Here is a 16,655-nt window from a genome sequence, read left to right as displayed (position 1 = left end):
TGCGCATATCAAGCTGACAAGGTTATGAAAATGCTAACACAGCCTGCGACTGCCAGACAGCCTGGTTCCTGTCCTTGTGTACTCCACTTTCCCCCCGGCCGCCAACTCTGGAAACCCATCTCCGAATCCTTCAGCTGCTTACCCGTAGGCTTCCCCCGGCTTAAGGCTGTATCTGTCTTTACCTTTCCTCTTAGTCTCAACTCACCTATGATTCATATCTGCCGTCCTGAGTTGTCTCTTCAGCTGGGTGACTAACTTTTTGGGTCGGTGGACGGGTGGCGGTTCTGCTGGCTGGCATAATTGAAATGTAAATTCTCGGGTGGAGTTTTCAGATGCAGACAAGTGAGGTGTCTTGAGTGAAATTAATATTTTGTTTGCCATCTAACAAAATAAACTAGAAATGCCATAAGAAAGTAAGATGCAAAAACAAAGCCATCTAACGAGTGAAAGGAGTACGAATGTGAGGACTTGTTAGAGAGTTGAATGGAATAAGTTCTTGTAAACTTTTTAGCACGCATTGGAATTAACTTTGATAGCAATATTTGTGTAGTTCTTTAAATATTCAAATTATCATTAACATCCTTAAGGATAGGTATGACATTAACAAGCTAATAAAGAACAATTTATATGTACACTATTTACATTAATCTATTGTAATAGATGTACAGTGTATAGAAGATATAAATTAATAGATGTAAAATACGAAATATTTGTTCATATATATATACATACTTTTTCGTACTTCCTATCATTTGAGGTCTATTCTATTCTATTCTATTCTATTCTATTCTATTCTATTCTATTGTTTTCATAGCAACAACCTTTATATCGTCAGCTGCATTTCGCCAGCCAGCAAATAACCACCCCCAACCCAACCCCACTCCACTCCGCCATCTAGAGACAAAGCAACTCATTTCCCTAAGCAGATGCAAAATACATATTTAGCATATTTTTTGCTGGAATTTTTATTTTTCTGGTTTTTAGGTGGAATAGTACATCTTTATGGCGGCCATTTGGTTACACATTTGGTAACTGGCGTCGCTCTCACAAAACGTGACTTTGCCTGCATTTTTGCGCCACTTGCGGGTGGATATCACCGCCTGTTTCCCCTTTTGCCACCACCACCACCCACCGTCCAACGCCCAGCAGCACCACCCCCACCCCCCCGCTTGATCTACAAAGCAGACACACTTGTGTAAGACCCACTTTGGTGGTTTCATAATCAACACATCCAAGTGGCGACGACTACGACGTCGGCCATTTTGCGGCCACCATCAAAAAATGCCCAGCAGAAGTGGCAGCCAACCACCTCCACCCACTGGGAAAACTCTTAGGAAAACTCTGCCCCCCGCTTCCCGCTCCGCACTTTCATTCGCTCAGTCGTTGTGCATAAAACGCTGCTTATTAAATTTCGCTCAATTTTAATAAGCAACTTTTTTGTGCGCACATTCCCAAGAAACAAAGTGAAAAATGCTGCAATTATGAGTGTTTCTCCTCAACCAAATATTTGTATTAAAAAAGGAAATCTGTGCAAGGCTAATATAGAAAGGTGCTCTTATGCTCTTAAAATAAATTTTAAAAATAAAAGTTAAAAACCAATTAAGAATGTAGAAATGTTTTTTAAAGAAATTATCCTCCACAGAAGAGGCAAACCCATTGGCTAAGCGACCATACCCTTTCCTAACCCAAGTAAAAGAAAGTGTATTTGGGCACAGGGTAAAGCAAAAAACAAAACAGCAACGGACTGTGATGACTTTTAATGAATTTTTCACGCGCGCTTTGCAAATGAAACTCATTTTGCTGGGGCACGTTCTTCCCCCTCGCATTTCGCATTTGGCGGGGAGCGTTTTAAGCAGATTTGCTCGCATGAAAGCGAAAACTAGCGAGACTAAAATGTTATTACGCATACGCTCTGTTGGCCGACGGATGGCCCTTAAATTTGGGTCAATTTTAGTTGTTTTTCGTACACGAAAAATTTCCAAGCGCAAGTGTTTCAGTTTTACTCGTTTCATGTTTTTATTTTTATCATTTTTTTGTAAGAAGACTCAGCTTGGACGACAGTTCATCGACTGAGAAATGTTTAAACAAAAGCCGAAGAAGCAACAAGCTTTTCTCTAGTTTTTGCAAACGAAATGAAAGAAATGAGTTCACGTGCCCCTCCGTTTATTTTAATTGTAAGATATTGTTGTTGCTGCTTTCCTTTATTTATATTTCTTCTTTTTTTTTTGCTTTGTTGGCTAACAAATAAAACAGAAATGAGCTGGGTTTTGTGGCCTAATTAGTTTCACCTGTGTCAATGTGCAAACAAAGCCGCCAAAGCATATGGAATGTATGCCAGGAGCTTTTGTTGCTGCTGATGAAGAAGACAACAACGGACATATACACAAATATATATGGTATGATATTAAAAGGTAGCCAGACGAGACTGCATCCAAAACAATACCAACATTTACTGAAAAATCCATCCAGGGTAAAAGCTTCATTTTGTGTTCCCTACACAAGGCACCAATAAAGGAAAAGAATAAACTCTGCCCATGAATGCTCTCATATTTTCGTTTTCAGTATCACTGCTCCAAATGAAGTAATTACCGAAAAATGCTTGATGCTTAAAGAAAGATAATCATCATTTGTTTTAATAAATTTAAAATTTTTATGTGAGTCATTATGATATGGTATTTGTTATATGGGATGAATGAGCTAGAAGTTTAAAATATTTTACTTTGTGCGCGGCGTGGGTGTAATAATCAAAATGGGTGGACTCTAAATGATTCATGGTCCTAATCCAGTAAAGCCACAATCATGACTACTTTTCTCTTTGCTGATAAGAACAAGCCCTTTCCAAAGTGTGACTGTGCTGAACAACAAAGAATACACTCAGTTCATGATGTAATTACTAATCATTCAGTATAATTTCTTACCCGCTAGCTTTGGCATATGCACATCTCTTGCATTAAATTTTTAGACTGAATAATATGGATTGTGCCACCGTGAGTAAACCCCAATCTGAATCATCAGGCGTATCCCAATCGGCTATCGAAGCCGAACTTGTGGGTATCTTGCGAATGCTAAGCACATAGCCGGGAACTACACACACTTAAATTGGTTTCATTGTCACTTCCGAGAAGTGTTTACCCCAAAGTCTGGCTCTATACTCGTATAGATGGTTCTTGGCCACACCAGCCATAACAGCCGCCGAGTTCTTGGAATCTACGGGCATAATAAAAGCTTTGGTGGTACACGTAAATCCAAATAAATTACGAATCAAGCTAGCAAGAACCTGCAATCCCGCTCGACTCAGAAATAAATAAATAAATAAATAACTGAAGAAAATAGAGAAACAAAGAGCCGAGCCATACAGTAAGGTAAAAAAATGTAAATTATTGAACGAATTAATTCAAAGTTCAAGTCGCACGTTCTACGTGCGAAAAAGACAAACGCAAATAACATGACAAAATAAACAACAAGAAGGCAAACGAAAGCAAAAGTTGCCGGGAATTCGTGGCACAAGGGAAACCAGACTAGAATAAATTTTTAATTTCAATTTCAGAATCAACAGCGCAGACTTCGATGTGGATACCATACCATGGCGCATAAACTCTCTATGGCACTCTGATAGACCTAAATCTGGTTTTCGTGCGGTATGATTGGTATTTCTGATTGCACTTAGGAAATTTTTGTCAAATGAACATATCCATTATTATTTTTTTGCTTTTGTTGTATGGGAATTGCTTTTAAAAATCAAAAAATGCGTCTTTAAAATTAGTACTTAGAAGACCTAATATTATTTAAAATCTTAGAATTGTATTTGTTTTTTGTCTGTGTACTACAAACGTACCAGCAGGGCAGTCTGCTAATTGCGTAGGCGCTGTCCCGCATGACCAACTAGATTTTTCAGGGGCTACTAGACATTAGAGGGGACTGTGGTGGATTTTGGGGCCCCAGGTAGGTCTAGGTGGGTCTAGGGGGTCTAGGGGGTCTAGTCTCGCCTGAGTTGTAGGTGAAGGTCACCATTCTGTTGTTCTATTTACGTTCTGTTATGTTAATTCTAGTTGGTAGTCCGCTGTGCCATTCCATGTACATCAAAGCTGTGTGTTTTATGACTATTTCTTAACTTGTATACATTAATCATTTATACAATTCCTTATCGGCACATTTTTAGTTTGTTTTTATGTTCGTTTTGTTGACACACGCCTGGGTCAGATTCCTTTGGGATTTCTTTGGGTTACAAGAGTACGTCAACGATACTCGATGGACCAATTTCATTGGGATTGTGCCCATTAGGAATTCTTTAAATTGCATTGATTATACGTATGTTTTATCCGTATAGAAAATGATTAGAAATCTGGTGAAATAAAATTTAAGCGGTATACAACTTGTAGCGAAAACTAAAAACCGGAAGACTCCACTACTCGTATTGTTCTCAATGGAAACATGCTAAACATTTCGAACGTGGAATATCTCACCTTGTTGTAAACTACCAAAAATTACGTATCCGCCGCGTGTTGCGTGTCTCGTGAAGATTCACGGCTAAGAGAAGATCACAGCGATGGAAAGAGAGACCAAGAGAGGCAAGTATGTGAAAATAGCTGAAGAAACGACTGCAAATTGTATGGCATTAAGAGACTCTGTTTGCCAGAGCTAAGTGCTTTTAATGTTTATTAATTATGCAATTAAATTTTGCTGGCCATTTAATTGTTTAATACTCATATACAATACAAAATAATACTACAATACTACAAGTTTATATGCTAGGCGAGTGGACGAGACACATTTGGCCGTCCAGCCTCTGCGGTTTTCTCAACTGTCGGATCTTTGTAATGAGGCGACTAATGCGCATTTAATTTGACACATTTGACTTGGCTTTCGACTTTTCGACTTCTACGACGACGCGGGCTCGTGCCTAATGGGCCAGTCTTTTACGGCTCTTAGCCAAGTGGAATTATGTCAGCTAATTATTTAGTTAACATCGTTATGCGCCCGAGAGTCCGACAAACAATTGTGAGCAATTTTTCTATTCATTGAGTGGAAATTGTTTTTGTACAGCGTTTTGTTAGGTGCCGCCACTGTGCTGGCATATAATTTTCAAGACCCTGAGACCGAGCCAAGGTCAGAGTATTTAGCATTAGTTAGATGGCTCTGTCTTTTTTGTGCACTTTTGGGAGTCACGAACCGGCACGGAAGACGTCACCGCCAACGGCTCACAATGAGCAAACAGAACTCTTCTTTAGTTCGCATTCATTTCCAGATACGTAGATACATATATACATACTCTTAGACTTTGTATACTCGGCTACACAAGACTCGGCTCCACCGAAGGCCATATAAATTATGATAATCATAAGAATTACTTGTGTCTCCCCCAACCGCCCTCAGCAGAAAATTCTTCGCCTCTTAGCCTCATTTGCGTCTTTGCATGTTATGTAATAAAACTGAAAAAGGAACAGTCACAAAAGGGGAGCGAATATGTGAATGTTTGTGCAAAATTTCAACAAAATTGAATCGAAACAGCGACTTGGCTTTTTTTACGATTTACGTGCTGTACTTTAAAATTTCTTGAATTCATTTCCTTTGCGGTCGCTCTGCCATTTAATTCAGCAATGGATTCCTTATAAAGCACATACATATACGAGTGTGTACACCCAGTCACTTTTTTCCTGCCTTTCATTGGCTTTAAAATTGATAAATGTTCTTAAGGTTTCTTGGAGAAGGGTCCTCTTTGCCCGAACAAATCATTTGAGCAGCGAAAATGCATTTTGATGGGCATTAAGGCTTTTGAATCGGGCTTATCGATAAGCTCTTTTGTGCTGCCAATGGAATTATTTATGAACTCTCGTTGAAAGATGTTTTCAATGGGGTCGATTCGGTTCTTAAGAGTTATATTTATATATATTATGTGGCTTAATAGGAAGTTTTTTGTTAAATAAATGAGAAAAGAAATAAAACTTTAATAATAGAAATGCAAAGGGAAGTAAGTATGTTATCTTTCATAACCACAGACTTCTATATTTAATCCGTCATAATTGTAAAAACCCATTCGAACAGAAAATAATTTCTTTTTCAGCTAAGACAAACATTTCTTAATATTAACTTTGATTTATTCCTTCCCAGTCTCCTACCGCTTTGTTAGCCATTTCTTGGTATTCAATACCTGATGGGACCGCCAATTGATTAATGGTCTCGATAAGCTCGGATGATAAATATTTAATTATTTCATTTAACCAAAACAGAACTTGTCACATTATTTATCTGCATGACATGGCCAAACAATTTCAATTGTCACAGTATTTATTTTATTTCGTCTGCCCCATTGTTGTTGGCACAATCGACCAAATTTGTGGAAGCCATTTGATTTGAATCGTTTGCGTATCGATTTAAAATTCAATGCATTCTGCATCCGCCATCAGCCACGCCCACACTTCAACGGATGGATCGGACGCCCCAAAAATGGATTCGCCAAATCGTTTTTGGGGTGATTTTTATATTCAAAAGCCATCGATGAACTGCAGCTTTTGTGTCATGTACAACATGCTGAAGTCACTGCCGTTGATGATGATGATGATAGTGATGATGTTATCGACGATGATCACGACGTTTGCTTGTCTGACTTCTGCGCTTTAAATTTATTAAATTCATCACCACTGACAGTTGACAAAACAAATCGCCGCCTCAGAACGGCAGTGGCAAACAAATTGCTGGCCAAAAATGTGACAAAGTCTGATCTAAAATAAAATATGGCAATACGAAGACATGAATTCAGAGTGTTCGTTCGATGATGAAGTGGGTTGTTGTAGTTGGTCTACCCTATATGGGTACTGGTATTATACGAATGTACAAAGGTGGAAAACTCTTTAAGTATTATAATTTATAATAGAAGATTTTATTGGGGTGCAAATGCTTATGCTTTATGTCATTGTTGCAGTGAAGCCACTTTTTTATCAGATATATTTTTATTAAATATACTATGCCTACTTAATCTTTCTCATTTAAATAACTTTACGAAGAAAGGATTTTGGAGATAATTAATGAATAGAAGTGTCAAGCTACTTCATTGCTTACTTTCAATGTATTTAAAGTATTTAAGGGTATTTAAATCGTCGGCCAGACTTAAAGTTAACCATTCTTCATTCTTGTTTGTGAAGCTGCTGCAGCCGTCCAATCATCGACCACACGTTTGGCATATGAAATGATTTGTGCCCATTGTTCGATTGTTGGACGTGTCGGCTCCTCGGGCTTTGTGGCTTCATTGGGTTCCTGGCCCGTTCTGAATTGATTTGGCTCTGGATGCCGGTCTCCAGTTGCCGGTTGCCGCTTGCCGGTTGCCAGTTGCCTGTCGTCCGCTGTCGATGGCGCGTATTGATAATTGAAATCAGGCATGAAATCGCTGCGGCCACTTGAGTTATGGCGTTTGCCCGGCGCTTTTGTTCTCGCCACACTCTCTCCGTGCACTTGGCCACCCCAAAGACATCCGACACAGTAGCCGCTGAAAATTTGCATAACAATTTGAGATTCTCGGGCAGTAACGAGAAGGATGGAGGATTCCCTCGCCCGCAGCCCCCTCACTCCATCTGATTGATTGCTCCACACGCTCGGGCACTTTGATTGTAAGCAAACTCCCCCTTTGGCCACCAGGCTATTTAAAATTCCAACTTTTTTGGGCCTGCAATTAACAAGAGGGATCCTTCCCCTACACCCGAACCTCCCATCCATATGTAGGCGATAAAATGCGGATTTTTAATGCCTTTGTAGGCACGTGGCTTGCTTCTTCTTTTGCTTATATTTATTCTTTACATGCCGCACCCACAACTTCATATGCCTGCAGCTAAAAATCTTGACAGGACAGAAAGTGAAGGAGCAGGAGCCACAAGCCGTAGAAAGCTGAAAGGAGCAGTCAGGGCACAAAGTTGTCAAAGATTGCAAAATATGTGTAAGCTTAATGTGGTTTGAATAAACGTTGTCTTGGCTCACGAAATGCAGAGTCACTTAAATATAAATAAACATCGCTAATTCTAATTTTAACCATCGCTAATTCTAATTTTAATATACAAATCTAACTTCGATATAAGCTAAAATTAAACTTCACATTTAAGGGTGGTATGTTGTTGCCACAACTTTATCCTTGTAAGTCACAAAGCCCAAGGAAGGGTATCAGCAAGGGCATTTAAGGCAGCCTTGGGGCCACCAACGATGCCAAGAGATGAGGACGAGGATGCCACAGAGACAGAGACATCTGGCAAAGACAGTTGTTAGTTGAGTTTTCTTTATGGCTGCCATGACTGCCTGTACTCGACTTCTGCAGTTGCATTTATTAGTTCTTGCGGAGCAATTAGCGTTGCTTTGGTTAAACGAAACGCGCTGGTGAGGAAAATGCTGGGAAATAGGGTAGGAAAATTGCAATTGGGTCCTAAGACATAGGACAATCATCTGTTTCTATATTAACTATGGTGTACAATTCAGTTAACGTATGCAACCAAACACTTTTTATTTTAGAAACTTTAAATTAAACTAATATTTATTGTGACCTTTTTAGTTTATAAAGACTTCAATGCCTTTTATGCGAAGAGCTGGGAAACTTTTAATAAAATGACTTAGCAGCGTGTGTGTGGCAGGAATGAGATATTTTGAGAAAACTTCCGATCGATGACTTAGCCATGGCTTCGTGACACTTTTGACACTGTGTGTGCACTAGAAGGCATCTGGCACAGCCGCCGATAACCCGATGGAAACCCCTAGAAATCCAGCATGTATGTACCAAGACCAGAGTGTTTAAAATTCTATCTACGGACCGCACAAGTGTCCGTGTTTGCATTGCCGCGCTCGTTTGTCGTCTATTTGCTTAGACATTGCGCTCGCATCGTTTGGAATCGCATCGCTTGGCCCGGCGCACATGGCGTATGCGTAACCTTGAGCTTTGTATTCCGATGATATTGCACAGGCAAGTTGCTAGTAGACCGACCGACATCGATGATGATGATGTTTCTGCTGTGGCTGCGGCTGCTGCTGCTGCAGAATCGGCCAGCTAACGACACGCATATGACTGCAATATGCTTGAAAAATATAACAATTATGGCTAGTTAAGAATTCCCTTCCCTTCCACTCGACCGTTCCCTCTCCATCTCTCCATCTTTTATGGCCATGCAGTGCAATTAGTTACTTGAGTGCTGAGTACATAGTGTACTCGTAATCGATTCGAATGATTATGGACAGCCAGTTCTTCGAGGTCTCGGCGGACAGTCGATTAAATGATAAGCTCTACACAATATAAATTATAAATATATTAATTTAAAAATTTATTTATTTAATAGATAAACATTTATTTCAAATTACAATCTTTACAAATCATAACTTTTTCTTTTGAACACATTTAAAGGAGCTTTTACAAAATCAAAAAATTATTTGGCTTTCTTATGATTGTCCTTGTCATTGTTGTATTCACATACTTATCGAGTATGCTCAATCCACATATTTCCCCCTTCGAATTGCCAGTGACATCGCTGCGGATGCGTAATCGAATCACCCATATTGCGCATACGCAATGCAATCCACTCGCAGCGCCAACCTTGCTACTTCTACGCTAACGATCTTCCGGCTGGCATAAGTACAAAGGAAATTGGCGATAGCGAAAACAACTTCGGCAGCATCAATAACAAATAACTACAACCGGTCAGCTGCATTAATGCCAAGAATTTCTAATAGGAAATGCCGAACGAACAGCAAAATACTGAAATTGCTCCAGCAACTCGACAAAAGCAGCCAGCCATTAAAAAAAGGCGCGACATTGCGGGGTTGGGGGTTTAAAAAAAAAAAAAGTTTTGCTTACGTGACCACAGCAGCAGCAGAAGATTTACACGTCTGACCTTGGGGGCGAAAATCTTGCTGCAATCTTCAATAATAAAATTAAATATAATTGCCGGAGGGAGACGATAGAATAGAGAGCTGCTTCCAGCACCAGTACCAGCACCAGCACCAACACCAAATGCAACAACTACAATGGCAAATGCAAAAGCAAACTGCCAATCAAATTGTCAGTCAAGTGGAAAAGAGCAAAAACTGCAACACGAGCGGGCCAGCGAAGAAATTTCCACAAGGCGAAACTTCTCGCTCTTCCCCAGAACAGAACTGAATAGAACCGAATAGAATAGAACAGAACAGAACAGAACAGAACACAACACAGAAAACTAACACCCCGGCCATATATTCCATATAGTATAGATGGGATGTGTGCGAAACTTGGCAAAAACAAATAGTGCAAAGACCTTGAAACGCTGCTGGGATTGGAGGCATCCGAAACAACAACAAAATGCAAAATCACCCTGGAATAACCGGCAACAACTAAACTAAAAACTACAAAAAAAAAAAAACAAAAAAAAAAACCAACGAAACAACAACAACAAAATTACAAAATGCAACACGCAAACTTAGAACCGAAACGAGCGAAACAAATCGACAGGCGGATGGAACGGCAACAATGGCATCAGCCGCAGTGCTGTTAAAAATAAAGAAATAAATAAACAACAAATACTTGCAACTACATATTTCCAAAGAAAACCACTGGGAACTTTGCCTCAGCATCGGATTCGAATTCGAATGACCCTTTTAAGCATTGATTATCAAAAGGTATATTCCTATCATACAGCGAAGAACAGAACTTCAGAAGAAATTTAAATTACAATGCTAATTTATAACGACTATAAATTCGGTTTATGTTCGTAAAGTAATATCATAAAAAAATTTTATGTTCATAGCATTTACTAAATTTAAAAATACGTAAATCTAGCTTTTATCGTTCCTGTTTAAACAGAAGACATTCAGAAATTGATACCTATTTTCTCGTTTATTAACTTGGCCGGCAAACATGCCAAACACCTGTCTGTCTTTCCACCCAATGGCTAATCAGACATTAAAGCCAATTGAATATTAATCACACTATTAGAAGCTTGTGCTTGTTAATTATTTGTTAGGGTATTCCAAGTTGACCTCAAAAGCTATCCCGAAGATGCATTCTGCAGCGGCGGCAGCTAAGCAATTTGTAAAATGAGCGGATTGCAGATTGTGAAATCGCAGGGCGGCAGCCAGGGGATGGAAGCTGGTAAAGCAAAAGGCTTGTGGTTATGGGTTTGTACTTGGCACCAGCTCATTTCATTATCATCTTCATTAGGAGAGTGGGAGGGGTGGGGGTTTGCTGTTCGGGGTTCGGGGGTTGGAGGTTGCAGATGCAGCGAGGGCTGCGAGATAAGCTAAGGCGGATTCGGATTCTCCATTACATTTTAGATTCAGAAAAGCTCCGCGCCGTCGTCATCGTCTTATGGCGCAGTAAAGATTTATTTTCCATAGTCGCTGCTTTGCTGGCTGCCCGTACAGTGGGCACTCGGTAAGGGGAATTTAGAATGATACAGGTATATGTGAAATATTTTAGCATTTTTAAACATATAAACTAAAACATCGTACCCTTTTGTAATCAAGCCGTTATTTAAAGTTAAATATTTTCAAAACAGCAAGCGTCGTTGCCATTTGGTGTCTTTATTATTTATAATCAAATAATTAAACGACATTTCATAATTAACATAAGTTCATAATTTTCCTACCCTTCTAATATTGAAGTTTCATGGCTTAAGAACTCATTACATTCTAATACATATGTATAAGTTGCTTAAAGAAAACTTAAAAAGCGCTTGAATCCCAAGAGAAGTTACAAAAACCTGGCGCAGCATGTGTGATGCTTATTAGCCACCACTGTGTTTCTGTTTCAGTTTAGCAATAACTTTTTGCTGCTGTTGTTGTGCGGAAATTTCGCAGTGCTTTTTTATATTTTTTGTTGCTCAGCAACGCCCATTTGACCGCAGTGCAAGAGTGCGAAAGAGATGGAGCGAAGCTGGACGGCAACTAAATCATGTGACTTTTTCCTCCGCCTTTACAGACACGCTTTTTTGTCGTCCCCCAAATGGACTTCTAAAGTGGATTTTTTTATGCGAGAATTTCGGTTATTAAGCAAAGTTCAGAACAATGCAGTTTTGCTGATTTGTTGCTGCCGCCACAATGAGTTAAAGTCGCATTTTTATGGGAAAGGGGGATTTTTTGGACCGGCTCCCTGGGGTTAAGGGTTGGTGGGGACAAGGGTTGCGGCTTTGGTATTGTGGCTCGTCAAATGGAAATTGAGCTGGGAATTACCTTAACCTGAGAGGAACCGATCTATTGAAAGATTCAACTTATTAGCTATGAATTCTGGGAATTCAGCTAAAACGAGCTCTACTCTAAATGGGCTGATTATTCCAAGTTGCTGTTAGGGGTAGGAATTGCTAGGGATTTGCATTGTTTACCAAGTGCTTTATTTATTGTTGCAAGAGTTCTCATTACTTATAGTTAATTTTGTGTTTGGTGATTTTCCGGAATAAATTTTGATTATAAATGCCCATCAGTCTACATTTCCAATTTAACTACATTCTCTAGTATTTATTTAGGAAATAATACTGTTAAAGCTTAATTAAAGCGCGTTTGTCGATAAATTATTTATAAATAGGCCCTTTAGATTCACGACCGAAATGCACCAAATAATTTCTATTAAATTACTCGAAAAGATCTCATCACGTAAATGCCATAAATCGATGATTTTCATATTTAATTGCTCGCAGAATTCGGGCATGGAAATTGGTTTATTAACTCACAATTTCGAACTAATACATAGGTTATGGCATGCCCATTTAAACCCAATTTTGGCCTAATGATGTCTAATTAATTGCACAAATAGCTACGATTCAGCAGGGTTCCTTCATCCAAACCATGTCCTTTCCAGCTTCCCAACTCTGGTTGATTGTTAGACAAGAATATTGATGAGAGCACAAGGACAGCGTCTGGTTTCCATGGAGCAGGAAGACTTGACTGATGGAACCATAATCGTTGCCATTAGCTACCCCTCACTGGATTGAGCTTATTGAATGAAATACAAAACTATGAGAGTTCTCGACTGGACGGACTGACTGACTGACTGACTGACTGACTGGCCTTGGGCACAAGATTGGCCAAGTTTATGCTAAAAGCAGAATATGCAATAAAAACCAAGGCAGAAATCAAGTTGACAAAAAGGTCGGAGCTAGCGACGGTCTCTTTAGCTTATTATGAATGCATATTTCAGGCTTAATCCCAAAGTGGCAAAACGAGAATGTTGCAGGACGGAATCGGATTGGATGGAACTGCTTTTGGGCAGCCGGCATCCAATGTGGCAACATTCACATCAACTATATGAGTATCTTGTATCTTGTATCTCGGATCGCTCTGGTTTCGCTTCGCTTCGCTTCTTGTTCCCTGGCTTTTTGGCCCGGTCAACTGGTTTGAGGGTAGCTTCTTCTTTTAATCGAGTTCATCATTGTTCATTATTGTCGCCACGGCTCTTGCAAGTGTTTAATTTTATGCCGCCTGCTGCAGCGAATGCTGCTGCTGCTGCTGGTGCTGCTGCTACTACTGCTGTTTCTGCCTCGAAGGTCAACAAGTGCTAAGGAGGAATTGGCCTGGCCAAAAACTGGAACTTTTTCGATTTCATATGCCTACGCCTTCGATGGAAATTTTAATAAGCAACCGAAGGTCAGCAACAGGAGATTTTTACCCTGCGGTTTGGCCAGCAATTTTGCCTTTCATTTTCTGGCTTCTCCTGCTCGAGACGCGGAGCCACATCAAAAAACCGAGAAACTTCCACAAGGAATTCTAATCAGAAAAGTTTTCTCGGTCCGTGCAGCTGTGCCTGGGAAAATCATTTGGTCGAGAGCTAGCAATTTCCGCAAGGTTACCTAGTCGAAAGCCTCAATTTGTTACAACCAACAGCCGCACACGATGACAATTGCATGTCACATTCAGTTTCCATCTATTCCCTCCGCAAATGCACGCGAGGAGCACCTGAGTGGGCCACCTGAGAAACCGATCAACTTTCGGGGGTGGACAGGTGGGCGTGGCACGCCCCGAGTTGACACACAAATTAGTGGCTTCCCAGCGGGCTGGCACTTCAAGTTCAAGACGGAAAAAAACACCAGGTAATTTGCATCTGTTAGCCAGAGATGAGGGACAGCGAAAAAAGTGAGAAGACATGAAGAGAAATTACAGGGGCAAAAGTCGATAGTAAAACACTCTTTCAGCATTTTTCATAGCATCAACTTGAGTGATGTAGTCAGTTTATGAATTGTAGTAAAGTTATAATAATGAATATACTCCATCAAAGTCTGTAGCTTGAGTAATCTTAAATAAGGGATTAAATCTGACAAATTTAACAACTTATGTTTTCCAGCCGAATTATTATGTATTATATTAAGTATCGCGCTCAATTTGAATACCCCTTCCCTGCGTGAGGATGTGAAAAGATCTCCGAGTGCAATTGCAAATTCAAGTGCATACACAAATTACCAATGCAAACAGACAATAGCTAACTGCAAACAGCATTGGAGGCTCTCGACTAGGCATATTGAGTCACCAAGCATGATGGCCATCATGGCCGGCGGATACATTTGTATCTGGAGTGTGTGCGACTACAGATAGACCAGATAGAGATAGAGATACAGATACAAATGCCCAAACACATGCAGATACGTATCTCGTTGCTGGCCGCGCTCGAATTACAAAAAAAATCGTGCAAATTGTATTTGCTCTTTTGGGTACAAATACTCAATCATTCGGCCGGGTTTAGTGTGTCATTTTCCAGATACAGATACGGATACAGATACAGATGCAGATACATTTACATATACTTACACTAACAGAACGTGTTTAACCATGATGGACAAGGGCAAGGGATTTTTCACACTCTGCCGTTTGCATAATTGATTCGAACAGATCCGATTGGAGGTCGATTGATTTGCTGTTTTTGCGGCCGTTGCTGGTATCTCTCTCAAGAACTTTAATGAGATGTCAGGTGGATCGATTGGGTTAATGCTGGGGTAAACAAAATTGCCATGAAATCGGTCTAATTAGCTGAAATCAAACGTTGAAATTGGTCGCGTTTTCAGTGTAAATTGTATGCTGGTATGTTGAACTTCATGGGAACGACAGAAAGCTCGCTAAAAATTATTTTTAGTTGCTAGTACCCAAAATAGGTCATAAACATAAATTCAGCTTACTTAAATTATGCCTGTATTCAGTCTTAAATTAGTTCATTTTTCTGCAAACACACAACATTTTTTATTGTAACATATAAATTAATGTTTTATCTATTCTATTTAATTAGATACTTCACCGACTATTTTCTCGATTATCTGATCAAAGAAAACCAAGCATTCATGCCTATTAATATCTTGAATTTTTGCTCAAGAGCCAAGCAAATGGCCAACACAGGCGAATTTAAATGAATTGATGCAAATGCAAATGCAGAGAACAAACAAATGATTGACATAAATTACAGAAAATGGCTGCCACGGCTAGCCATGAAGATCATTTAACGTTGGCTTCTGCAAAATCTTTCTTTGTATTTGCTGCAATTGAAATCATAAATTCTAGCAGCTTAATGACCAGAGTCAAAGTGGAGTCAAGCCAAGTGGAAAATTGACTAAGAGGGGTAAGAGTCGAGGCTTTGTTTGCTTTGTTCAGTTCGGTTAGGTTCGGTTTGGTTTTGTAATTATATTTTGAACTTTGCCGCCAAGCTGCAAAACGTGCCTAATTGATATTCTTAATGGCCATACACACAGATAGTCGGAGACTCGCGACGGCGACTGAGCAATTCACACTTCATTTGAAAATTTGCATACATAAATGCCAATACAGATTGCATGTGATGGGGCAGAGCTCGGCCAAAGATTCCAGATTAACCAAGTTTAAATCGATGGTAGCTTCAAGCTTTAAATTGCATTTTACACTGTAAGAATGTTAGGATAAAAGACAATGGATACGAATGTACAATTAAATATATTAGAGAAAATTTAGCTTAGGAATACTCAGCTGAACAGTTCACGATAAATTGACCAACTAAATATACCTAATTTTTTTTGAGTGCATCTGGGCCGAGTTGGCCAACTCTCACGTTCCCAATATCGTGTCCAATGCTAGGGCTTCGCCAGTGCACTGGTCCGTTAAATGGGTCGAAGACAAAGCTGCGGTTGTCGCTGTTGTTTTTGTTGTTGGTGGTGGCGGTGGTGCTGCTGGTGGTGGTAAACGCCCCGCAGAAGAAGACCAAACAAACCGAAGAGCAGAAGCTGGCCAACACGTTGACAATGACAACAATTGTAAGCGACAGAGCAAACATCCATTCAAGCAGCCCAACCAGCAAGCAACAGCCATCCATCCATCCGTCCATCCGACCATCCATCCATCCATCCATCTGGCCATCAGACATTGCCGCAATTTTAAATGACCAAATTCGTCTTGTGGTTTGTACTTGAGAGACCCAAAACTGGTAAACGAAATGCTATATCAAATCGGCCAAGAAAAAAAAATGAGAGAACAACTCGGACCAGCTCCAGCTGTCAAATCGACCAAACTGAAATCGAAATCGAAAACGAATCCGAGCCGAAATCTTTCTGCTTCTTGTGCGTTTTTTGGATTCTGTTTCGCAGTCGTAAAATGTTAAAATATGTTGCCATAAAATCGCCTTGCCCCAGCTCACATCAAAATGCAATAAATGAAATGTACAAATGAATTAAATGATTGAACTGTTGCTCGAAGGGAGATGCCAAAGGAAATTGAGCAAG

At 39.9% G+C, this 16,655-nt stretch overlaps 1 long non-coding RNA gene across 3 annotated transcripts; it reads left to right on the top strand.

The window, feature by feature from the left end:
* Positions 1-1,173: 1,173 nt before the first annotated feature.
* On the top strand, positions 1,174-2,539 carry LOC26535644. Of its 3 annotated transcripts, none has more exons than XR_001454349.3 (3): positions 1,197-2,174; positions 2,254-2,411; positions 2,470-2,539. It is a non-coding gene; the product is annotated as an uncharacterized LOC26535644 (long non-coding RNA). The 3 variants fall into 3 exon arrangements; XR_005560142.1 differs by having other exon boundaries at positions 1,201-2,174; positions 2,254-2,396; XR_005560141.2 differs by having other exon boundaries at positions 1,174-2,174; positions 2,254-2,539.
* Positions 2,540-16,655: the final 14,116 nt, after the last annotated feature.

This window comes from Drosophila yakuba, chromosome 2L (genome assembly GCF_016746365.2).
Source record: "Drosophila yakuba strain Tai18E2 chromosome 2L, Prin_Dyak_Tai18E2_2.1, whole genome shotgun sequence".
Classification (NCBI taxonomy): Eukaryota; Metazoa; Arthropoda; class Insecta; order Diptera; family Drosophilidae; genus Drosophila; species Drosophila yakuba.
This window is presented reverse-complemented; position numbering and strand designations above follow the sequence as displayed.